At 44.8% G+C, this 25,575-nt stretch overlaps 1 protein-coding gene across 3 annotated transcripts in view; it reads left to right on the top strand.

Moving 5' to 3' along the window:
- The first annotated feature begins 15,794 nt into the window (after positions 1-15,794).
- The window catches only part of ZBTB43 (zinc finger and BTB domain containing 43), a 32,643-nt gene continuing 22,862 nt past the window's right edge, over positions 15,795-25,575 (top strand). The window contains exons 1-2 of one of the 3 annotated variants that reach the window (XM_003312312.5): positions 15,795-15,959; positions 19,613-19,735. The gene's annotated coding sequence lies outside the window, so the exon portion shown is untranslated. Of the gene's footprint in view, positions 16,398-19,612; positions 19,736-25,575 lie in introns of all 3 variants that reach the window. The other 2 variants (XM_009457302.5, XM_003312313.6) reach the window with 2 other exon arrangements.

Here is a 25,575-nt window from a genome sequence, read left to right as displayed (position 1 = left end):
TCATCAGAGTCATCACACACATCCTTAACGTGAATTTCTCCACCGATGGTAGTAAAGTGACTAACGCTTAGGGCAATTCTTTCTCTTTCTGTCCTCCCTCCCTCCCTCCCTCCCTCCCTCCTTCCCTCCTTTCCTTCCTTCCTTCCTTCCTTCCTTCCTTCCTTCCTTCTTTCTTTCTTTCTTGACAGAGTCTCGCTCTGTCACCCAGGCTGGAGTGCAGTGGCACAATCTCGGCTCACTGCAAGCTCCACCTCCCAGGTTCACGCCATTCTCCTGACTCAGTCTCCTGAGTAGCTGGGAGTACAGGCGCCCGCCACCACGCCCGGCTAATTTTTTGTATTTTTAGTAGAGATGGGGTTTCACCGTGTTAGCCAGGATGGTCTCGATCTCCTGACCTTGTGATCCGCCCACCTCAGCCTCCCAAAGTGCTGGGATTACAGGCGTGAGCCATCGCGCCCGGCCCACTTGCGGCATATTTTTCTAACACAGGTGCTCATAGGCGGTTCTGGGGCTGACCGTAGTCCTTTTGTTTCAGGGGATGGAGGTACCTGGGCACCAGGCTGTTTCCCTTCCTAGACTGTGGGCCCCATCTGTCAAGAACCATGTCAGAACAGCTCAATATGGGGTTCCCAGCATTTAGCCTAGGGGCTGGTACACAGCAGACACTTGACATCTATAAAACAAAGGAATGAGTGAATGTCTAGAGGATGAGAGAGGAGCGGCAGGAGAGAGAGCAGGAAGATGGGTGGGCTGGGGGCTTCAGGAACTGGGCTAGAGGCAGAAAGACGAGACAGTACAGTGAGGTAGCTCGGAGTGTGGATTCAAGAGCCGGACCCTCATCCCCATCACTTACCAGCTGTGTGACCTTCAGTGAGTTACTTCACCTCTCTGTGCCTTAATTTGTTGATCTGTAAAAATAGAGCTAAGAATAGCACCTCCCTTGAGGGATTGTAAGAGAATTCACTGGGCTAATATTTGCAAAAGACATAGATAGCAGTACACACGTGTTCATTAAACAAAGAAATACATATATGCATGCATACATACATACACAAACACACAAATGAATAAATACAATAAAAAGATGAATAAATTTGTTTCTCTTTCAAAGCCAGGACAAAATGCAGCAGAAGGTGGTACTGGGGTTCCCTATTCAAGTGGTGGGAAGGCAGTGTAGTGCTTTGACTCTGAAAGTACATAGGTTTAAGAGCATCAAGACAAATGCCCCAGCTGGCAAGAACCTCTAGACTAGAGGGTATTGCATTAGCATACTGTTAGTTAAGGAGTTATAGCTCTTAGGATACCAGCTTCTGCACAATAAAATGATTTTTTAAACATTTTAAAAACCCGATTAAAACATAATGCTCTGTTGAGTTACTGCCACGAAATGTTTTGTTTGCAAATTACAGCCTAGTGGATTTAATTTACTTTCTGCTGACACCCGTATTAGACATGATGGACCAGGCAAGCACAGCAAGGCTGCAGGCTGCAGAACAGCATTGCAGGAATTGGAGCTTGCGGCTCCACCGCGGAGCATCTGTGGAGGAGGTGGCATGGCCAGGCCTCTCCACTCCCACCACTAGGTCCTGAGGGTCTTACTAATGGCCTGTCACTATGGTCCTTCCCATAGGCTCTCTGCACCATGGAGGGTTTGGGGCTTGGCAGGACACTGTACACTGAGGACAGAGACTGAAAAGGTGATCCAGGGCCAAGTTCAGCCACCTCATTGTTTGCCTGGCTCACACCAAGATTTCAAAAAATTTGAGCCAAGCTTTTTTTTTTTTTTTTTTAGTGCAGTGGTGCAATCTCAGCTCACTGCAATCTCTGCCTCCTGGGTTCAAGCGATTCCCCTGCCTCAGCCTTCCAAGTAGCTGGGATTACAAGCATGTGCCACCATGCCTGGCTACTTTTTGTATTTTTAGTAGAAATGGGGTTTCACCATGTTGGCCAGGCTGGACTCAAACTCCTGACCTCAGGTGATCCGCCCACCTCGGCCTCCAAAAGTGCTGGAATTATAGGCATGAGCCACTGTGCCCGGCCTGAGCCAACATTTAAAAATCAGGAGGTACAGGCTGGGTGTGGTGGCACGCGCCTGTAATCCCAGCTACTCGGGAGGCTGAGGCAGGCAAATTGCTTGATCCTAGGAGGCGGAGGTTGCGGTGAGCCGAGATTGTGCCACTGTACTCCTGTCTGGGCAACAGAGTGAGACCCTGTCTCAAAAAGAAAAGAAAAACAAAATCAGGAGGTACTACCTTAAAAATCTTGATGTTTTACTACTCTTGAAAAAATGAGAACAACGGGCAACACTGGGCTGTCATTGTCATGGCAACGAAAGGCTGGAGTATGTATGAGTGGTCACGTGCTTTCGGTTTGTCACACTCTCTACCCTTCCCTACCGCCTCAGGAATCTGAGACGCACTGAAGTCCTATTTGCTGGTGCATGTGAGCTGTTGTTTTTTCTCTGGGTGGAGAAGTATTTCCAGACTCCATAGATATCATTCCAGTACCAGCAGGAAACAGATGACACACTCAAGTTGAGTAATTGAGGAGAGTTTAGCAATGAGATTATTTACAAAGGTATAAACAGGGATTAAGAAAAGCAACAGGGAAGGAATGATTTAGTACCCTGGGGCTAGGAACACTGGGGACTGTTGCCACCCTAAATTTGAAGCGGTGCAGACAGGGGACCTGGAGAGATTTACTGACGGAGCTGAGGCTGGGTCAAGGGCTGTGGCCAGCCCACGGGGACTCCACAGGAAGGGAGCCCGGAAAATGATTTTTTAAATGTACTCCTCCTTCCCTCCAGTCTCCCCTGGGGATCCCAGGGGCCACACCAGCTGGAAGCTAGCAGACAGAAGAGTCCATATGAATCAGCCCCCCAGACACAGACTCGGGGTGGGGAGGCAGAGAGGATCTGTGGGAAGAGCCAAATGGAAGACAGCCAGCCTGTCATATGTCCTTCAGAAGTGGCAGGATGGCCAGGCGTGGTGGCTCAGACCTGTAATCCCAGCACTTTGGGAGGCCAAGGTGGGTGGATCACTTGAGGTCAAGAGATTGAGACCAGCCTGGCCAACATGGTGAAACCCTGTCTCTATTAAAAATTAGCCAGGCATGGTGAAGCAGCCTAATTGGGAGACTTGAAGCAGGAGAATCAGTTGAACCTGGGAGGAGGAGGTTGCAGTGAGCTGAGATTGCACCACTACACTCCAGCCTGGACAACAGAGCAAGATGCTGTCTCAAAAAAAAAAAAAAAAAAAATGGCAGGACAAAAAAATACACATGGAGGAGCCAATATCTAAGGACAAATGAGAGTGCATAGCTTTGTGTGGATGTTAAGAATATGCATTCTGGCCGGGCTTGGTGACTCACACGTATAATCCCAGCACTTTGGGAGGCCAAGGCAGGCAGATCACGAGGTCAGGAGATTGAGAAATTCCTGGCTAACATAGTGAAACCCCATCTCTACTAAAAATACAAAAAATTAGCTGGGCATGGTGGCACGCACCTGTAGTCCCAGCTACTCGGGAGGCTGAGGCAGAAGAATCGCCTGAACCTGGGAGGTGGAGGTTGCAGTGAGCTGAGATCACGCCACTGTACTCCAGCCTGGGCAACAGAGCAAGACTCCGTCTTGAAAAAAAAAAGAATATGCATCCTTATACAGTTAATGTGCAAATGTCTACTGTTCTCATTTGCATCACCGACTTTGGCTCTTGGGAAAGCTTGCCTCCCCTTGACCCCTTCATGCCCCCTCTCACCCCACCACACCATGTTTTTGTGCTGTTTCCTCTTTGGGAAATGGATGGGACTTTCCATCTTCGAATGGAAATAGCATTAGAGGATCCTACCCCTCCCCCCCTCTGTGTGGGGAGGCAGAGGACAGGTGACAGCTCAGACACTGGCCTCCCCTGGACCTGCCCTCATCAACAGCTTGTCCCTTGTTTCTGTTCCCGATGTCAAGCAGTATCTCAGCAAGGCAGAGCATCCCTGCTCCAGGAAGAGGGCTCTCCTACAGCCAGGAGAGAAATTCTGTTCTGGAGGCTGGGCATGGTGGCTCACGCCTGTGAGCACTCCCAATCTCAGCACTTTGGGAGGCCAAGGTGGATGGATCACTTGAGTGCAGGAGTTTGAGACCAGTCTGGGCCACACAGGGAAACCCCGTGTTTGTATTTTTGTTTCTACAAAAGATTAGCTGGGCAGGTGATGGCACACCTAGCTACTGAAGGGGCTGAGGTGGGAGGATCACATGAGCCCGGGAGGTCAAGGCTACAGTGAGCCATGACTGTGCCATTGCACTCCAGCCTGGGTGAGAGAGTAAGACTCTGTCTCAAAAAACGAAAAAAGAAAAGAAAAGAGAAAAGAAGTTCAGTTCTGGGAGCGGGGAGGGAAGATTTTGGCCCCAGGTTCCAGTTGCATTCTTTAATTTAGATCTACCAGGAATAAAGCTGAAGCCATTGTCTCTATTTGATCTCAATCCCTTATGCCCTGTATTGAGACTCCCTAGCATGACACCCCATCCTGTGTTTGAGGAATTCCCCATTCTCCGAAACTTGGAGAGAGGCGGAAACTACGCCCCACTGTAGAAGCCCAAAGGGCCAGTTTGTTGCTTCCTCAGCCTCCCTTGCAGCCAGGGAGCAGACGCTGGGCCAGGCTCAGCCAACCAGAGGACTCTGACTCGGCAGCTAGTGGCACATGAGGGCAGTGGTGGCAGCAAGATCTGCTTCCAAAGTAGCAGGGGCAGCGCAGTGCAGACTGGAGAGGACGGGGGATCCAGTTGGCAGCAGCAACCGCACTGGCAAAAGTGGTGGCCATGGTGGTGGCAGCAGTGTTCTGGCCACCCCAGTTCTGTGGCCTGATTGTGGGTGCGGCTTGGCTGCATAGTCACAGAGCTCGATTTTCCAGCCCTCTTGGGGATCGGATCCTTTTAGTGAATTCTTTTTCTACTGTAATCAGCCAGACTCCATTTCTGTTCTGTGCAGCTTAGAACGTCTACCCAGACATGTGCACACATGCCCCAAAAGCCAGAACCCTGGAAGAAAGAGTGGGTGACTCCTCCAACCACTCCCCCGAGCAACCACCTCACAGCCTGTGTGTCAGTTAAGAGTGTCTTGATTGTAAAGAAACAAAAACAAAAACAAAATTGCAAACTGATGAGCAATGAAGGGAATGTGTTGGTTCACCTGGGTCTGGTCAGGTGAAGCTGGATCCAGATTCTCACCAAGACACTGACTTTTCCCTACCTGTGTTTTATATCTTTCTTGCTGTCAACTTCATTTCCAGCCCCCTCACACAGGCTCCTGCAATTCCAGGCTCTCTCCTTACAGAAATAAAATGGCTGCAATGGTTCCTGACCTCGCATCCTCCCACACCATCCAACAAAAGGGTGTCTCTTCCAGTAGCTCCCCACAACTCCTGGAGTGTCCAGCTGGTCCCACAGCCTGAAGCAGAGCTGCCCAGTTGAGCCCAGCTTAAACCAGCCAGCCCTTAACTGATCTGCAGACACACAAATGAGAATAGGTAATTACTGTTGTAAGCCACTGAGCCTTGCGGTGGATTGTTTTGTAATAACAGCAGGCGGACACAGTCATCGGCGCTGAAACTGGGAGCCTGCCATAATAAAAACTTCAAATATGAGGCATTGGGTTTGGGACCAGGCAATAAGCAACAAGGAAATATTTACGGGGGGCTGGAAAGTGGTGAGAAAACTTATAGGAAACAGGAAAAGGCAGCCTGTGTTAAGTAGTGGGAAACATTTAGTAAAACTCCTGTGTATGAAAATTTGAATGAGAAAAATGTATCTAATGAAGTTTTAGAGTTGGGAGAAGACATTTAGAGGCAAAACGTCAAAAGTAGGACTTTCTTGGCAGGCCACGGTGGCTCAGGCCTGTAATCCCAGCACTTTGGGAGGACGAGGCAGGTGGATCACCTGAGGTCGGGAGTTTGAGACCAGCCTGGCCAACATGGTGAAACCCCATCTCTACTAAAAATATAAAAATTGGCCAGGTGTGGTGGCACGGCCTGTGGTCCCAGCTACTCAGGAGGCTGACGCAGGAGAATTGCTTGAACCCGGGAGACAGACGTTGCAGTGAGCCAAGATCATGCCACTGCACTCCAGCCTGGGCAACAGAGAGAGACTCTGTCTCAAAAAAAAAAAAAAAAAAAAAGTAGGACTTTCTTGGTGTTAGATAAATTTGAAAAGACACTACTATAAGAAAGAGATGTGCTCAGAAAAGAAATGGCCAATTTCACAAGCAATAATTAGGGAGAATATGGAGTCCAGAAATTGCTAGGTTGGAAAAATAAAAATAATGTCCAACCTCTCCAGACAGTAGAAGATTCTTATATCAAGGCCGGGTGCGGTGGCTCACGCCTGTAATCCCAGCACTTTGGGAGGCTGAGGCAGGTGGATCACGAGGTCAGGAGATCGAGACCATCCTGGCTAACACGGTGAAACCCCATCTCTACTAAAACAAACAAACAAACAAACAAAACCAAGATTCTTATATCAAAATACAATTTAGGGACAAAAATTAAATCAAGGGCATGGATCCTTTCAGCTGACAAAAAAGGCTTCTAGAAAGATTAAAAGGTATTAAGGGTATGGTCCCACAAAATTTTAATACCCCTAAAGTGCCAGTAAGTACATTGAGTCTATAGAAAGAGGCACATGTTGAGAAAACTATAAGTATACCTTTGTCATATGAAGTTGACTGGAATCAAATACATAGAAAATCTACAATGTCTTTGAGGGCTATGTACTGGCAAAAGTGCCACCAGTCTGGATGGAAAGAGGGCAGAGATCTCCCCAACTTTCTTCTTTTTTTATTTTTTTTTTGAGAGGGAGTCTCACTCTGTCACCCAGGCTGGAGTGCAGTGGTGCAATCTCGGCTCACCACAACCTCCACCTCCCAGATTTAAGCGATTCTTTTGCCTCAGCCTCCTGAGTAACTGGGACTACAGGTGCACACCATCATGCCTGGCTAATTTTTGTATTTTTAGTAGAGACGGGTGTCACCATATTAGCCAGGCTGGTCTCGAACTCCTGACCTCGTGATCCACCCGCCTTGACCTCCCAAAGTGCTGGGATTACAGGCATGAGCCACCGCGCCCAGCCGAGATCTCCCCAACCCTCTCTGGGAATGTAGCAACCTGAGAAAGCTGATCAGCCACCAAAAAAAGCGCATATTTTTCAATGCTATCTTCAAGACATGCTTCAGAATTAAGCAAGGGAGTTGTTGCAAAAGGAAGGATTTCCAAAAGGGTAGAACCAACAGCTGTAGAGAACTGACTGAGGAGCTACTCTCAAGGAGAAATCAAGGGCCTTCATCTCAGCATAGTGATACCTGGCAATATTTGTCCACTGGGATTTTGGAATTGCTATTGACCAGTGACTGACTACTATGTGCCTCCCATTCTTAACTATTTTCAAATGAGAGTGTTTATTGCAGTTATCTCATTCCTATTCTATCACTGTGTGAGGCTGAGAAGGCAGACAACTTGTCTTTCTAGTTCGTAGATGTTTTAGAACGAAGAGGAGCCACATCCAGATCCGACGTAGATCACAAGACTGTGAACTTTGATCCTTATGAGGATTTTAAGTCCGGATAAGATTTCAGAAGGTCTTGGGATTGAGGTGAATGCGCTTTGCATGCAGGAGGAATTTGAACAATTGTAAGATGGCGACTCTGGTCAATTGGTTTATTGTTCCCAATCCTTCACCCTTCCCTGTGTACATGCATGTTTTCACATGACTTTTTAGTTTCTCCCTCTAAAGGTGAAGTGCACTTCCTGCCCTTGACTTTGGGCTATCATGTGACTTGCATTGGCCAATAGAATATTAGCAAATAAGACATCCACGAAGGCTTAAAATGTGCTTGCAGGGTAGGGCCTTCTCTTTAGCCCCTTTGACATCATCACGAGATAAGCTTTTCCTGGGTAGCTGCTGTCCCTTTAGCCTGGACCTGCCTAAATGAATACATGTGGAGCAGACTTGGCCCCCAACCTGCAGAGAGAAAAGCCAAGCTCCGCCAGAGATGCAGTTTAAAGCAGAGGAAGGACAAATTATTATCGTTTTAATCCACTAAGTTTGCAGTTATTATTTAACAATAGCTAACTCTACACTTGCCTCTTGCCTCTGCAGTATGCTCTCAAACGGATTGGTTTATCAGTTGGAAACATATCTGGCTGCAAACAAAAGAAAATCCTCAAAACGTGGCTTAAATAGGAGGTCTGTTTATTCTCTCTTCCTAGATAGATAATACATACAGAGAGATTTACAGAGATATCTTTGAGAGATACTCTCTATGATCTATGATATATATATCTCAAAGATATCTCTAAATCTTTCTCTATATTATATGTATCTTATCGATCTTGCCTGAGATCTGTCAGGTTTTTTTTGTTGTTGTTTGTTTGTTTCTTTGTTTTTGAGACGGAGTCTCCCTCTGTCGCCCAGGCTGGAGTGCAGTGGCACCATCCGGGCTCACTGCAAGCTCCGCTTCCTGGGTTCACGCCATTCTCCTGCCTCAGCCTCCGTAATAGCTGGGACTACAGGCAGCCGCCACCATGCCCGGCTAATTTTTTTGTAGTTTTAGTAGAGACGGGGTTTCACCGTGTTAGCCAGGATGGTCTCGATCTCCTGACCTCGTGATCTGCCCGCCTCGGCCTCCCAAAGTGCTGGGATTACAGGCGTGAGCCACCGCGCCCGGCCCCTGATCTGTCAGTTTTATTAGTCAATTCAAAAACTTAACTTTGGGCTTTATTGGTCTTCCTTATTGTATCTGTTTTCTAATTAATATACAAACTTACCTTTTCCTTTCCTGTGTCTTTCCTTTCACTTTCCTTGAGTTTACTTTGTTTCATTTTTCTAACCTTTCAAGTGATTAACTCATTAACTTAGGCCTTTCTTCTTTTATCATAATTGTTGCATATAAATTTCCCTCTTAAAACTTTTTTTGCTGACAACACAGATTTGGAAGGTAGTGTTTTTATAATCATTCAATTATAAATATTTCAAAATTTTCATTAGGATCTCTTTTTTAACCTGTTACTTATTTTTCTTTCTTTCTCTTTTTTTCCCCCGAGACAGTCTTGCTCTGTGGCCCAGGCTGGAGGGCCATGGCGTGATTTTGGCTCACTGCAACCTCTGCCTCCCGGGTTCAAGTGATTCTCCTGCCTCAGCCTCCCGAGTAGCTGGGATTAAAGACAGGCATGCACCACCACGCCTGGCTAATTTTTGTATTTTTAGTAAAGATGGGGTTTCACCATATTGGCCAGGCTGGTCTCAAACTCCTGACCTTGTGATCCACCCACCTTGGCCTCCCAAAGTGCTGGGATTACAGGCATGAGCCACCACGCCCAACCACCTGTTACTTCTTTTCTTTTCTTTTTTCTTTTCCATCCTTCCTTCTTTCCTTCCTTCCTTTCTTTCTTTCCTTCTTTCTTTCTTTCTCTTTCTTTCATTCTTTACCTGTTACTTATTTTCATGTGTGTTGTTAAGTGTCCAAATAGAGACTATTTTGACTGTATTATTTTGTCGTCAATTCCTTACTGAATTGCACTGAGGTAAGGGACATAACCCAGGTGATTTTATTTCTTTGAAAATTGTTTGGGTTTGCTTTACGGCCTAGCACACAATTTTTATAACTGTTCTAAACATGTCATATAATAAAATGATGTACATTATCCAGTTCTTCTGTGCAGAGTTCTACCTATATCCTCTCTCAGTCTGTTTGTGCTGCTGTAACAAAATACCTGAGACTGGGTAATTTATAAAACAGCATCCATTTATTGCCCACAGTTATGGAAGCTGGAAGGTCCATAACTGTGAGCAATTTATTGATCAAGGTACCAGCATGTTTTGTGTCTGGTGAGGGCCCAGCCACTACTTCCAAGATGGCACCCTGAAAGCTGAGTCCTCCAGAGGGGAGGACAGTGGTGTCCTCACATGGTGGGAGGGATGGAAGGGGCAGAAAGGGCAAAACAGGGTGTACAGCTCCCATGCAGTTCTTTTATAAGGTCATTAACCCCATTCATGAGGGTGGGTCCCTCATGACTAATCACCTTCCCAAGGGCCCCACCTTCTAATATTATCACCTTGGAGATTAGGTTTCAACATGCAAATATTGGAGGGACACATACACTGAAACCATAGCAAATAATGAGTTGCATAATCTCCATACGAGAGTTAATTTGTCTATTTCTTCTTATAGTTCTATCAATATTTATACAATAGTTTGAAGCTGTATATAGATACATATATACACACACATATATACATATATTATATATGTATATACATATATATACACACACATATATACACACACACATACACACACACACACACACACACACATATATATATTTGAAACGGAGTTTCACTCTTGTTGCCCATGCTGGAGTGCAATGGCACAATCTCGGTTCACTGCAATCTCCATCTCCCGGGTTCGAGTGATTCTCCTACCTTAGCCTCCCAAGTAGCTGGGATTACAGGTGTGCACCACCATGGTTGACTAATTTTTGTATTTTTAGTAGAGACGGGGTTTCGCCACGTTGACCAGGCTGGTCTTGAACTCCTGACCTCATGTGATCCACCCACCTCGGCCTCCCAAAGCATTGGGATTACAGGAGTGAGCCACTGCACCCAGCCTGAAGCTATATTTTTATATGGATACAATTTAGAAGTATTATGTCCTCCTGGTGAGCTGAACCTTTTCTCATTATAAATCACCTATTTGTATTACCCATCTTTTGCTAAGTTAGGCCATAGTAACAGCATGATAGCATGAATCATGCACTCGCTCTTAAAGTGCCCACCTGGAAATGATGCATGTTTTATAATACATTAGTGAGGCCGGGAGCAGTGGCTCATGCCTGTAATTCCAGCAGTTTGGGAGGCCAAGGCGGGTGGATCACCTAAAGTCAGGAGTTCGAGACCAGCCTGACCAACATGGAGAAACCCCGTCTCTACTAAAAGTACAAAATTAGCTGGGTGTGGTGGCACAAGCCTGTATTTCCAGCTACTTGGGAGGCTGAGGCAGGAGAATCACTTGACCCTAGAAGGCGGAGGTTGTGGTGAGCCAAGATTGCTCCACTGCACTCCAGCCTGGCAACAAGAGCGGAACTCCATCTCAAAAAATAATAATAATACATTAGTGAAAGAAAGGTATCTGAACACATCTACTTTCAAAAATTTCTGCAGCTTACAATAACGGTTAATTTCTCACTTACGTTATATGACTTATGTGTGTCATTTGTGGCACTATCCATTCTTCATTCTATATTCTCTTCATCCAGGGACCCAGGCAGGAAGAATAGTCAATCCCATCCAGGACATGCTCTTCTTGTGGCAGAGGGAGAGAGCAATGGTTCTGAAAGCTGTGCTCAGGAGTGCACGCATAACCTCCAGTCACATTTCAGTGACCAAGCCTGACATCCATGGGATGGGAAGTAAACCCTCTCACAGGAACAGCCACAAAATTATTGAAAACAACAATATAAGCTACCACATATTTCTAGAAATGCTTTTTTTTTTGAGACGGAGTCTCACTTTGTTGCCCAGGCTGGAGTGCAGTGACACGATCTCGGCTCACTGCAAGCTCCTCCTCCCAGGTTCACACCATTCTCCTGCCTCAGCCTCCCGAGTAGCTGGGACTACAGGCACCCACCGCCATGCCCAGCTAATGTTTTTATTTTTAGCAGAGACAGGGTTTCACCGTGGTAGCCAGGATGGTCTCGATCTCCTGACCTCATGATCCGCCCACCTCGGCCTCCTAAAGTGCTGGGATTACAGGCATGAGCCACCACGCCCGGCCGAAATGCTTTTTGTTTTAGAGTCTATTTATCCAATGTTTTTTGGTTTTTGAGACTGAATCTCGTTCTGTTGCCCAGGCCGGATGGAGTGCAATGACGTGAACATAGCCCACTGCAGCCTCAAACTCCTGGGCTCAAGCGATTCTCCTGCCTCAGCCTTCTGAGTACCTAGGACTACAGGTGTCACCACACTGGCTTTTTTTTTTTTTTTTTTTTTGAGATAGGGTCTTACTCTATTGCCCAAGCTGGAATGCAGTGGTGCAATCATGGCACACTGTGGCCTTGACCTCCTGGGCTCAAGTAATCCTCCCACCTCAGCCTCTCGAGTAGCTGGGGCCACAGATGTGTGCCACCACACCTGGCTAATTTTTTTTTATTTTTTGAAGAGAACATCTCACTATGTTGCCCAGGCTGAATGTTTTCATTTTTTATAGAGACAAGGTTTCACTATATTGCCCAGGCTGGTTTCAAACTCCTGGCCTCAAGTGATCCTCTCACTTTGGCCTCCCAAAGAGCTGGGATTAGGGGTATGAGCTGCCATACCCATCCTTATTTATCCAATGTTAATATAATTTAACCAGCACAGAATCTCTTTTGCCATTCTTTTACTTCAATTTTTCTTTTTTTCCTTTTCTTTTTTTCTCTTTCTTTGAGACAGGTCTCACTCTGTTGCCCAGGCTCGAGTGCAGTGGCATGGTCATGGCCCACTGCAGCCTCAATCTCCTGGGCTCAGGTGATCCTCCCACCTGAGCCTCCCAAGTAGCTGGGATTACAGGTGTGCACCACCACACCATTTTTTGTAGAGATGGGGTTTCACCATGTTGCCTTGGCTAGTCTTAAACACCTGGGCTCAAGTGATCCACCTGCTTCCCAAAGTGCTAGGATTACAGGCGGGAGCCATCATACCTGGCCTGAAATTTTCTTTAGGTTTGTGTTTTAAACAGTATATAGCTTGATTTTTTTTTTAATCTCATGTTTCCATTTCATCCTTCCAAGTAGCTGGGATTACAGACGCCCACCACCACGGTTGGCTAATTTTTTTGTTTTTGTTTTGTTTTGAGACAGAGTCTTGCTCTGTCACAAGGCTGGAGTTCAGTGGCACAATCTTGGCTCGCTGCAGCCTCTGCCCCCACCCCAGGTTCCAGAGATTCTCCTGCCTCAGCCTCCTGGGTAGCTGGGATTACAGGAGCACACCACCACGCCTGGCTAATTTTTGTATTTTTAATAGAGACGGGGTTTCGTCATGTTGGCCAGGCTGATCTTGAACTCCTGACCTCAGGTGATCTGCCCACCTCAGCCTCCCAAAGTGCTGGGATTATAGGCGTGAGCTGCCACACCCAGCTGCCTGGCAATTTTTCAAGAGTTTCTTGATATTCACTTGTGCTTTTAGCCCCTTTGTTTTTCTAAGCATGCTTGTTTTATATTCTGGTTCTAAAATATCTAATATCTAAAGCCGGTGTGGATCCACCTCTACTGCTTGTCTTCTCTGCTTATTTCCTCAGGGGGTTTGTGGTTTCTGGTTGTGAGTTCATATTTATTTAGAACCCTATCTGTGGGAATTCTTTGAAACCTGGGTTGCCAGTGAGCTCTTCCGGAGAAGATCTGTGTTTGTTTTGGCCAAATACTGTAGGCACCACCTACCCAGGTTCATTTCAAATTAAAGCGATTGCGGGCTTTTGAACTATGCAAATTGTGTGTCCATTTGATAGCCAGACTTTTTGGCCATGAATCCTCCAGGGGAATGTTTTCCCCTTCTGCTCAGAACCAAGGCACAGAGAGACATCTTTAATTGCTGCACCTCTGTACGGCAGATTTTTTCCACCATAGTTTATCCTTCACCTGAGGACATTTCTTCGTGAGTTCCAACCTGATGTGGCAATTTGACTCTTATCCTGCCTGGACCCAGGTGAACGCTCCCATAGCTGGTAGCAGTATCAGTGTTTACCTATCTCCAGAGATAATTTTGAAAATATTTGTCAGTACAGGACATGCACCAATGGATCGGAACAGATGCAGACGGTACCTCTGCATAATTTCTGAACATCAATTGTTTGACTTCCCAGGCTTGTGTTCTTGTTTTCCTCCTAGCTTCAGATAATTTTCCTGACTTTTTTTTGCAAGTGTATCCATGCGTTTAAGAGGGTATTCTAAATATTTCTTCTAGCAATTTTATATATTTTGTTGTAGTAATATTTGTAAATATATAGTCCTCAATATTGCCAGAAATAAAGTCCAAGTAAGAAGTTTATTTGGCTCATGCAACAAAACACTTAAGGGTGTCCAAAGCTGGAACTGTGGCCTAATGTCATATGGGACCTAGGTTCTCTCAATCTTCCTGCTTTGCCAGCCTTAGCATTTACTTACCACTTCATAGGCACATGATGGCAGTTGAACTTCCAAACTTCAGGTCTGCTTAGAGGCAGGAATAAAAGTGGCAAAACACTTAAAGAGTATACTCAACTAGGCTGGGTGCGGTTGCTCACGCCTGTAATCCCAGCACTTTGGGAGGCCGAGGCGGTTGGATCATGAGGTCAGGAGTTCGAGACCAGCCTGGCCAAGATGGTGAAACCCCGTGTCTACTAAAAATACAAAAATTAGCCAGGCATGGTGGCGTGCACCTGTAGTCTCAGCTACTCGGGAGGCTGAGGCAGGAGAATCGTTTGAACCTGGGAGGCGGAGGTTGCAGTGAGCCAAGATTGTGCCACTGCATTCCAGCCTGGGCAACAGAGCAAGAATTCGTCTCCAAAAAAAAAAAAAAAACCACAAGGCGGGGGAGCTGGAGCATACATGTTTGAAGTAGAATCTTTGACAAGCAGTTCTGCATCCACTCCCATTTCTGTGCTTCCATATTTGTTTTCTTTCATTTTGTTTTCTAGAAAAAAAATTTTTTTTTGGTAGAATTCTCTAGGAAAGCTACACTCCTGTGTCCTAGGGCCCAACAACAAGCAAGACAGGCATAACAGCTGGGAAACCAATCAGCTTAAACTGAGACAGACAATATCAAACGGGCATGTCAGGCTCCACGAGAACATCCACCCTAAATCCAGAAGGCATTATGACCACATCGCTTCAGCTGCCTGGATTTCAGGTATAAATTAGTTCTTCTACAAAGAGGGCACTTGGTCTGTAAACGGGTCCAAAGGTAAGAGTCCCACTGCTAAAGACCTATCTCTCTTCTACACTAACATGGTGGGGCAGTGGGGAAGAAAGGGGCGAGAAGAGGTATGGAGGGTTTTGGGAGGGAGTGGGAGAATTGGAGGCTAGAGAGATCGTTTCTGTCCCACCATCTGTGTGACCCCAGAGCCCAGCACAATGCAGCCCACGGAAAGGCACTGGTCCTTTCATTGACCATTTACTGAGCATCTACTACATGCCAAAAAGCGGGATGGGTGCTGTGAAGGCAGAAACGGATTTGGAGATAATCTCCGCCAGGCATACTGAGGTCAAGGTTTTCGTTCGTTTGTTTAGAGAAGAGACGGAGAAGGTCAAGATGTTTTTGTTTGTTTTGTTGTTGTTGTTGTTTAAGAGTCTTGCTCTGTGCTCAGGCTGGAGTGCAGCGGCGTGATCTCGGCTCACTGCAACCTCTGCCTCACGGGTTCCGGCAATTCTCCTGTCTCAGCTTCCCAAGTAGCTGGTATTACAGGCGCGCGCAACCACGCTCAGCTAATTTTTGTATGTTTTGTAGAGACAGGGTTTCACCATGTTGGCCAGGATGGTCTCGAACTCCTAGCCTCAAGCGATCATCCCCTCTCGGCCTCCCAAAGTGCAGGGATTACAGACGTGGGCTACCGCGCCTGGCCTATGCCAAGGTTTCAAGAAGGTTTAGAACTCGGTATCTGCTCCCCTATTTTCAACAGCGTAGTCAGTCCCTAAAATTGACCCGCTCCAGACTGTACTGCGCAGGCGCCCGCTACCTCCGCGCTCTCTCCTGACGCCCAGCTCAGACGGTAAGTCCCGCATGCGCACTCCGCTTTCTCTCTGACGCACCCCCGGAAGCACTGTCAGTTTCGGGGGGCGGGACCGGGAAGCGTTTCCGGGGGCTGAAGGCACAGGCTGAATCTGTTGAGGCAGCGGAGGCTAGAACAGGCCTGCGCCGGCGGCAGAGAGAATATCTTGGGCGGGGGATGTGAGCGCTGAGCCCTTGGCAGGTACTGCGTGGCCAGGACCACGGGCGGCAAGGGTAGGGGAGGAGAAGTCGGTGGGGGAGTTAAGGGCTCCTCAGCAGGCCCCGACGCTCGCGCCGCTGGCCCCGCCAGGCCCATTCCGTGGACCGGCATACCAAAGCCCCGCGCGGGAGGTTGGGGTCCCGGCGCTCCAGCTCCGAATCCCGCAGTCTTCTGCCCACACGGCGCGCAGACCGCGATACCGAGGCCTTTGGGGCAGCTTCTCGCCCAAGGTCACCCTCGCGGCGGCGGAGCTCCGCCGGCCACAGCGCTTAGAGATCCCGCCCCCGTCCGTCCGCTGGCCTTTCGGGGCGTAGGGTGGGCGCGGCTTGACGGCCTCGGGTTCGAGCCACCAATGCCTGAGGCCTGACGAGCCGAGCTGGGAGAAAGACTGCGCCTGGACTTCGCTGATCTTCTGTTTAAGTAAAACATTCAGCAACCCCTGTTGCTGTCTCTGTCACCTGTTGTAACCTGCCCTTTTTGTCTTTCAGCTAGGTCGCTGTCAACCTGATATTTCTCTCCACTTTGTCTTTGTCGGGGTATCTGGATCCTGTTTTATATCTGTCTCCACCTTGCTTCTGTGTCTGTTCACCCTGTCTCTGCCACTCAGCCCTTACTCTAATTCAGGGCCTGTCAGTCTGGCTTTTTGGCCATCTGTCTGTTTCTCTCTTTCTGCCAACTTTGTTTTTGCCTCTTGTCTCTCTTTACTGAGTTTGTCTGGGTGGGGCAGGGCTGCCCAGACCTCTGAGCCATGGAAGGTGACTCATGACCCCGTGAAGTTCCCTGCACTGGTGACACTCTCAGTGACTCGACCGCAGTTTGTCCTCAACTCTGACAGGTGTCGCCCACCATAAGTGTCAGAGTGCAGGAGAGCCTGTCAGGGAGACAGGAGACCCATTTTAGGGCCAGAGCTGCTTGATGAGTCCTCTCCTTTTCTCGCCTGTGGTTTCTCAGGCCTGCACAGCTTCCCAAATGCCTTCGCTCTATCCACTCACCACAGGATGGTCTCCAGGGATCTCTGGAGCCTGCTCTTTGAGTTACAGCTGTTTAACAGGCCTGTCTACAGGCTAAGAAAGGATCAGACTGAGGTCTTTGGGGCTACTGGAACAGTAGCAGGGTTTCTGGGATAACTGCATGCTTAGTTCAGAGATTGTGTCAGCATTTTCAGTTAAATTATAAGAAACCTAATAATTGGGAATTTATTATTTGCTTTACAAAAGCACCACGGGAGAAATAAACCACACACAAAAGGACAAATGTTGTTTGAGAGCACTTAAATGAAGTACCTAGAATAAACCAATTAAGAGACGGAAAGTAGAATAGTTTACCAGGGGCTGGGGAGAGGAGTTATTGCTTAATGTTACAGAACAGAGTTTTGGGGGATGATGAATAAGGTCTGGAAATGGGTTGTGATGATTGCACAACATTGTGAATGTACTTCACTGAATTGGACTCTTAAAAATACTTAAAATTGTTAAGTCTTAAAGTTTTATGTATATTTTATACAATACAAAAAACAAAAACAGTATTCATTGGAGACTCCTGAAACCAATAAGCTCCTTTTACATGTAATTTTTCAAAATTCATTCTGTAGTTGTTAGGAACACAGTTGAACCTGTGTTTATTGATTCCTACTCTCTTTACAGCAGTGGGTACAGCTGAGGTTCTTAGAAAAGTTTAGTTAAATGAATTTGGTTAAAGTCTTTCTCAGGCTTTCTACTTACTTTCTGCCCTGGCTCTCCTCCCTCTGCCTTTCTTGGAATCAGTGCAAGAATCTGCTCATAAGTAGGATACTTGATAATTATGCTTTTCACAGGAAGAAAACTCATAAGGTTGAAAAATAGCCCTTTTATTATAATGCAAAATTATGTGTTATTTCTTGAATTTTGTTATGGGGGATGCCTTTGTGGTTTTTTTGTTTTTTAAAATCTCTTATTTAAGCTATTTGCCTTTAAGGTAGTTTATCAAGTTTTCTAATAAGATATCGCAACTGAATTACTGCTTTATTTAATTGAATCCTAGATGCTGTTATTTCATGTACCACCAAGGAAGGGAGAAACCCTGCTAATTAAACTATGGCTTAATACGCTCTTATCGTTTACACTTTTTATTACTGAAAACACTTTTAGACACTAAAACATGGTATCAATGCCTATTCTAATGCATATATACAAAGGAAAAATAAGAACACATTGGTTAAAGTGTTCATTAAACTTAACATTCCAAGTTCTACTCTTCTGTGCACTTTTCAATTCAGAGTGTGTCCATATTTTTTCTAGAGTGTCATCCTTTGTGTCATCAAGAACATTGATGAGGACCTCAGCAGTTCTCTATCATTGTCTCAGGCAGTGACAGCTATTAAAACTGCCACCTGGTGATCACATTCTGATTTCAGGAATTTTAAAATGTGAAAAAATGCATGTCTGAAAATTAACTGAAGAGTATCATTTTCATGAACTTTTTTTTTCTTGTTTTTGTTTTTGTTTTGTTTTGTTTTTTTGAGTTGGAGTCTCGCCCTGTTGCCCAGGCTAGAGTGCAGTGGTGCAATCTCGGCTCAGTGCAACCTCCGCCTCCTGGGTTCAAGCGATTCTCCTGCTTCAACCTCCCGAGTAGCTGGGATTACAGGCGCCTGCCACCACACACAGCTAATTTTTGTATTTTTAGTAGAGACAGAGTTTCACCATGTTGGCCAGACTGGTCTCAAACTCCTGACTTCAAATGATCCACCTGCCTTGGCCTCCCAAAGTGCTGGGATTAACAAGTGTGAGCCACTGTGCTGGGCCTGAACTTTTCCTTTTCACTCTATTTATATTTGCAGTTAGAATAGGGGCTTTTGTCTTATTTGTAACATATTGAGGAAAAAATATTTTTTAAAATTTGTCGATATGTTGTTAATTTCTTGAAATGAGTACTGTTTCCGCCTTCTGCTTTCTTGATTTCAGCTTCTTATCCTGAATTCTAATGCACATGAGGGTACAGTTAAAAACATTTCCTTGGCTTTATTGAAATTCAATGGAAGGATGATCGATAAATGGGGGGTTAGTTTCTAGAACGTTACCTTCTCTTTTGAATCTCAGAGAGTTTGCTGTAATAGAATGTTTGTCCTAGAAGTTTTTAAGTAAAACATTCAGCTGTGGCTTAAAATTGAAGGGAGTCATGAATCAAACTTCATAAAGCAGGTGGCTTGTTTTTTTTAAAAAACATCTTAAAATAGTTTTTACTAAGTGATTTGGCCAAAGTGTTCTAATTAGGAAAAAAATGGAAGAATACTGATTGACAGTGGTCAGGAGACCAATAGCACTGTTCCAAAGGATATATTAATTCTGCAAAATTACATAGTCATTGACCATGTTTTCTAGTTTTAATGAATATGCCACAGTAATGGATGAGAGGTATATGGGAATTATGCACTATATTTTCAGTTTTTTTGAAAATTTAAAATTATTACAAATAAGTTTGTTTTTTTAAAAAATACAAAAGCAGGAGCTACGAAGTTGCAGAATGGAATTTAATATAACCAAAAATGCCAGTCTTGATTACTTTTCTTTCTGCCGCTAATGTACATCTCTAGTGTTTATTAGCAAATACACGAGTACATAGCATCTCTTTTACATTTTCACTGTTACTCTTCCTTCCAGAAGTCAATGTGATTTTAATTTGAAGCAAAACTGAAATGGGTTCTTCTTCCTCATTCTATTCATGTTGCTTTTTGATGGCCATGGCATAAGGAACTCTATCCCAGGAATACAGCTTTGCATTAGGTAAGCTATCAACTTGCTCACGATACCATTTTTAAAGTTACTTACTGTAATCATTTCTCTTTTAGCAAAAATAATAATGTATTTTGTTAAGATTTTTAATTCCTCTAGACCAGAAGATTCTTTCTTCTCTTCTGAAGAGATGTTACACCTTCTAAGGCCCACCAATGCCATACTTTGCACTGATAGAGCATTTAATGTCAGATAAATTTTTCTGCCAAGTGAATTTTTTTTCTTAACTTAGAAAAATGTTAGATTTGGAGTTATACTGCTGTTTGAATGCTGACATGCCATTTCTGAGATGTGTAACCACCGGCAGTTCTTTTAATTTGAGCTTCAGTTTACTCATATTTCAAAAGGATGCAATGATACGGGAGTGTTGCACAACGCAGGTTTACATAGTGTGCTTTGTGAACTCTAAAGCATTTCACTAATGTAAAGAGTAGGCATAGGGTATTGGTGTTTTTGTACATTTGTGCCAGGCTTTAAATTTACTGAAGCAACATTTACTATGTTTAAATATGCTTTCTATAGTAAGCATGCAAGTTACCATATGCTCTGATTAAAGAAATCTCTGAAGGACTTCACAATAAGTAGCTGGTGGGTCTGCTTCCCTATTATATTGCTGTCATCTGTGTTTTTAGGATGTTTAATCGGTGTTTAAATCACGTATAAAATTTGACTTAGAGTTCCTCAGCCGAATAATAAATAGTGGCTGTTATTAAACTCATCAAAGTTGGAAGGAATCTTGAAGGTCATCTAGTTCAGGATTTCTTCAGTATGTTGCCCTTCATCTGCGTTAAAAAAAAGCCAAATAGCTTTTAAGAAGCATCGTGGAACAGGCTGGCATCGGTGTGTTTGTTTTAGAACTGTTGCTATTGGATTAAAAAAATAAAATACATGTGCAAAGTGGCATAAAACTGCTGGTATCTTTTTTTTTTTTTTTTTGAGACAGAGTCTCGCTTTGTCGCCCAGGCTGGAGTGCAGTGGCAGGATCTCAGCTCACTGCAAGCTCCACCTCCCAGGCTCAACTCTGCCTCAGCCTTCAGAGTAGCTGGGATTACAGGTGCCGGCCACCACACCCGGCTAATTTTTTTGTACTTTTAGTAGAGATGGGGTTTCACCATCTTGGCCAGACTGGTCTTGAACTCCTGACCTTGTGATCCACGGGCCTCAGCTTCCCAAAGTGCTGGGATTACAGACGTGAGCCACCGCGCCCGGCCCACTAACTGCTGGTATCTTATTAAGGTTTTTGTTTGTTTGTTTGTTTGTTTTTGAGATGGAGTCTCGCTCTTGTTGCCCAGGCTGGAGTGCAGTGGCAGAATCTCCGCTCACTGCAACCTCTGCCTCCCAGGTTCAAGAGATTTTCCTTCCTCAGCCTCCTGAGTAGCTGGGATTACAGGCGTCTGTCAGCATGCCCAGCTAATTTTGTATTTTTAGTAGAGACAGGGTTTCGCCTTGTTGGCCAGGCCAGTCTCAAACTCCTGACCACAGGTGATCCACCGCCTCGTGCTCCCAAAGTGCTGGGATTACAGGCATGAGCCACTGTGCCCAGCCGTCTTTTTTTTTTTTTTTTTGAGATGGGGTCTCGCTCTGTCACACAGGCTGGAGCGTGTGGCGAGATCTCGGCTCACTGCGACCTCTGCCTCCCGGGTTCAAGTGATTCTCCTGCCTCAGCCTCCCAGGTAGCTGGGACTACAGGCGTGGGCCACCACGCACAGCTAATTTTTTTTTGTATTTTTAGTAGAGAAGGGGTTTCACCATGTTGGCCAGGATGGTCTCCATCTTTTGACCTGGTGATCCGCACACCTCGGCCTCCCAAAGTACTGGGATTACAGGCGTGAGCCACCATGCCTGGCTTGGGCCATCTTAAGTCTAAGGATGGTCAGCGTGCTAAAGTTTGTGAATGCATTGTATATAATAAAATTATATAGATTATTTGTGAAAATGATATTCACGTTTACTTTCCATACTCTCTAACTATAGTGATATTCACAGCCAGGCACGATGGCTCATGCCTGTAATCCCAGCACTTTGGGAGGCCAAGGTGGGCAGATCACATGAGGGTCAGGAGTTCGAGACCAACCTGGCCAACATGGTGAAACCCTATCTCTACTAAAAACACAAAAATTAGCTGGGCGTGGTGTCACGCACCTGTGGTCTCAGCTACTCAGGAGGCTGAGGCAGGAGAATCGCTTGAACCTGGGAGGCGGAGGTTGCAGTGAGCTGAAGTGGCACCACTGCCCTCCAGCCTGGGCGACAGAGACTCCATCTCAAAAAAAAAAAAAAGAAAAAATTATATTCACCTTTTCTTTCCACCTCTTAAGCTGTAGTGGGCCTGAACAAGTACTTTGGATTTAAATCTCAATTTTACTGCTTACCAGTTATATGACCTTAAGTTGCTTAGCTTTTTTGTCTATCTCCAATTCTGTACAATGGAAGTAAAAAATACCTATTGAGTGGGTTGCTGTGAAGATTAAGTGAGACAGAACATATAAAGTGCTTTGCATAGACTTTGTACAATGTCTGTATTAAGCAGTTTATATATTTGTATACGTATGTCATAAATAGTAGTTGCTGTTATTTCCTATTAATGATGACATTTTCCTAGTCAGTCAGTCATGAAATTCAAAGTCGGCATTGGTACATCAGTTTGCCTTGCATTACTCTTTATTTTATTTATTTCCATTTTTTGGGATGGAGTCTCACTCTGTCACCCAGGCTGGAGTGCAGTGGGGTAATCTCGGCTCACTGCAGCCTCCGCCTCCTGGGTTCAAGTGATTCTTCTGCCTCAGCCTCCCGAGTAGCTGGGACTACAGGCACCCACCACCACACCCAGCTAATTTTTGTGTTTTTAGTAGAGACGGGGTTTCACCATATTAGTCAGGCTGGTCTCGAACTCCCGACCTTGTGATCCACCCACCTCGGCCTCCCGAAGTGCTGGGATTACAGGCGTGAGCCACCGCACCCGGCCACATTACTCTTTTTTAAACAGCTTTACAGAGACATAATTCATAAGTAATAAAGAGGTTTTTTTTTTTTTGGTATATTCACAGATTTGTATACCCATCACCACAATCTAATTTTAGAACTTTTGTCTCCCCTCAAAGAAACCCAGTTAGCAGTCGCTCCCCATTTCTTCTACCCGTAGCCACGAATCTACTTTCTGTCTCTATGGATTTGTCTATTCTGGACATTTCATATAAATGGAGGCATAACAAGATACGGCCTTTTGTGTCCGACCTCTTTCATTTAGCATAACGTTTTCAAGTGCCAGCCGTGTTGTCACATCTGTCAGTATTTCGTTCTTTTTTATTGCCAAACATCCTATTCTAAGGATATATCCTGTTTGTTTATCCAGTCATAAGTTGATGGAGCTTATGATGGTTTTCACTTTTTGGCTTTTAAGAATAATGCAGTTATGAACATTCATGTACGAGTTTTAGTGTGGACATCATATGTTTTCATTTTTCTTGGGTATGTACCTAGGAGAATTGTTGGATTACGTGGTAACTCTATGTTTAACTTCCTGAGGTGCTATCACACTGCTTTCCACAGTAGCTGTACCATTTTACATGCCCACGAGCAATGTATGGGGGTTATAATCCCTACACATCCTCACCGACACCTGTTATTGTCTGTCTTTTCACAGCCATTTTAGTGAGTGAAAAGGGATGTTTTGTAGTTTTGATTTGCATTTTTCTAATTACTAATGATGTTGAGTGGTTTTCATATGCTTATAGGTTATTTGTATATCTTCTTTGGAGAAATGTCTCTTCAGATCCTTTATCTGTTTTTCAGTTGGGTTATTCATCTTTTTATTATTGAGTCGTAAGAGTTCTTGAGGTATTCTGGATGCAAGTCACTCATTAGTTACATGATCTGCAAATAATTTCTCCCATTCTGTAGGCTGTGTGTTCACTTTCTTGATGGTATCATTTGTACCTTGTACTACTGCTGTATCTTCCTGCTGACCAGTTCTGTCAGTCTCATCAATGCCACCCCTTTTCCATACCCACTGTTACTTTTTTTTTTTTTTTTTTTTGAGATGTAGTTTTGCTCTTGTTGCCCAGGCTGGAGTGCAGTGGCATGATCTTGGCTCACTGCAACCTCCGCCTCCCAGGTTCAAGCAGTTCTGCTGTCTCAGCCTCCCGAGTAGCTGGGATGACAGGTGTGTGCCACCATGCCCGGCTAACTTTGTATTTTTAGTAGAGACAGGGTTTCACCATGTTGGCCAGGCTGGTCTGGAACTCCTGACTTCGAGTGATCCACGTGCCTCAGCCTCCCAAAATGCTGGGATAAAAGACGTAAGCCACCGTGCCTGGCCCCACTGTTACTTTTATTACTACCTAGACTACACTTGTTGAAATCCTATAATTAGCTTCTACTTCAGACTTTCTCCTGCTTTAGTCCGTCAGCAGATCAACCTTCCTTAACCATGCCTCACAGCACGTCACTTAGAAGTTTTCAGTGCTGCCCCAATGCAGACGTCTCATTCGGCTTTTTCTAGATTTATCTCCCATCACTCATTGTCACTCATAGAAGGAAGCACAAGTAATGATGTGTGTGTCACCAGGGTTAGTCTTGAGTGGAAGAGAGCCGAGGGAGATCTGAAATGGCTTTCTGATGGTAATTTCACCATAATCTAGGATCTTGCCGTTAGTGTGATTGGACCAATAACTCAGTGTCTTCAACATATCATACTTACGATGTACCAAACCCGCAAGAGATTAAAGTATACAAACCAGAATGCCATGTGATTTATAATTTTTCTTTCTATGTTAATAAATGAGATTGGCTTGTAGGGTTTTTTTTTGTTGTTGGCCAATTTTGATACCAGAGTTTTGTATAAAATTTATGAATTTTCTCCTACCCTATTGCCTTGTCCTCTTCTCCCCCTCTACTTTTTACATTTCTAGTTTTATCACATTGTGTAATCCATTGTATAGTCACATGTAATCAAATGTGCCCTGTGCATTTCCGCTTTGGAGAATTTATTGATATTCTCTGTAGCCACGTATATTATCATTTTTGTAAATGTCCTACAGACATTAGAAAAGGAGTATTATTTGTAGAGTATATAGGTATTGCATTAAATTAGCTTTATTGATAGCTGTCTAAACCTATAGATTCTTGTCCTTTGCCTACTTGATTTATTAAGAATTAAAGAGGGATACTTATATTTCCTGCTACAATTACAGTTCTGTTACTGTTGCCTTATTTTCTAACATTGTACTCTGACACATAAAAGTTCACAGAGTAAACTTCATTGTGAATTATAGGTTTCATCAATTAACAATAAACTTTCATCCTATCTGATTTTTACAGATGAAATTTACGTCTGTAAAATGTAAATTTTACATCTGTAAAATTTTTACAGATGAAATTTACAAAGTAAATTTACATTGAAATTTACTTTGATATTAGTATTGTGTTGCTTGACTTTTGTTTTCATGTGACTTTTTTTTTTTTTAACTTTTGACCTTTTTGGTGATCAATTCTTTCAACTTTTCTATGTCTGAAAAAGTATTTTGGGCTGGGCGCGGTGGCTTACGCCTGTAATCCCAACACTTTGGGAGGCCGAGGTGGGCAGATCACGAGGTCAGGAGATCAAGACCATCCTGGCTAACACAGTGAAACACTGTCTCTACTAAAAATACAAAAAATTAGCCAGGCATGGTGGTGGATGCCCGTAGTCCCAGCTACTTGGGAGGCTGAGGCAGGAGAATGGTGTGAACCCAGGAGGCGGAGCTTGTAGTGAGTCGAGGTTGCACTACTGCACTCCAGCCTGGGCAACAGAGAAAGACTCTGTCAGAGAGAGAGAGAGAGAGAGAGAGAGAGAG

Source organism: Pan troglodytes, chromosome 11 (assembly GCF_028858775.2).
Source record: "Pan troglodytes isolate AG18354 chromosome 11, NHGRI_mPanTro3-v2.0_pri, whole genome shotgun sequence".
In the NCBI taxonomy this organism is placed as follows: Eukaryota; Metazoa; Chordata; class Mammalia; order Primates; family Hominidae; genus Pan; species Pan troglodytes.
This window is presented reverse-complemented; position numbering and strand designations above follow the sequence as displayed.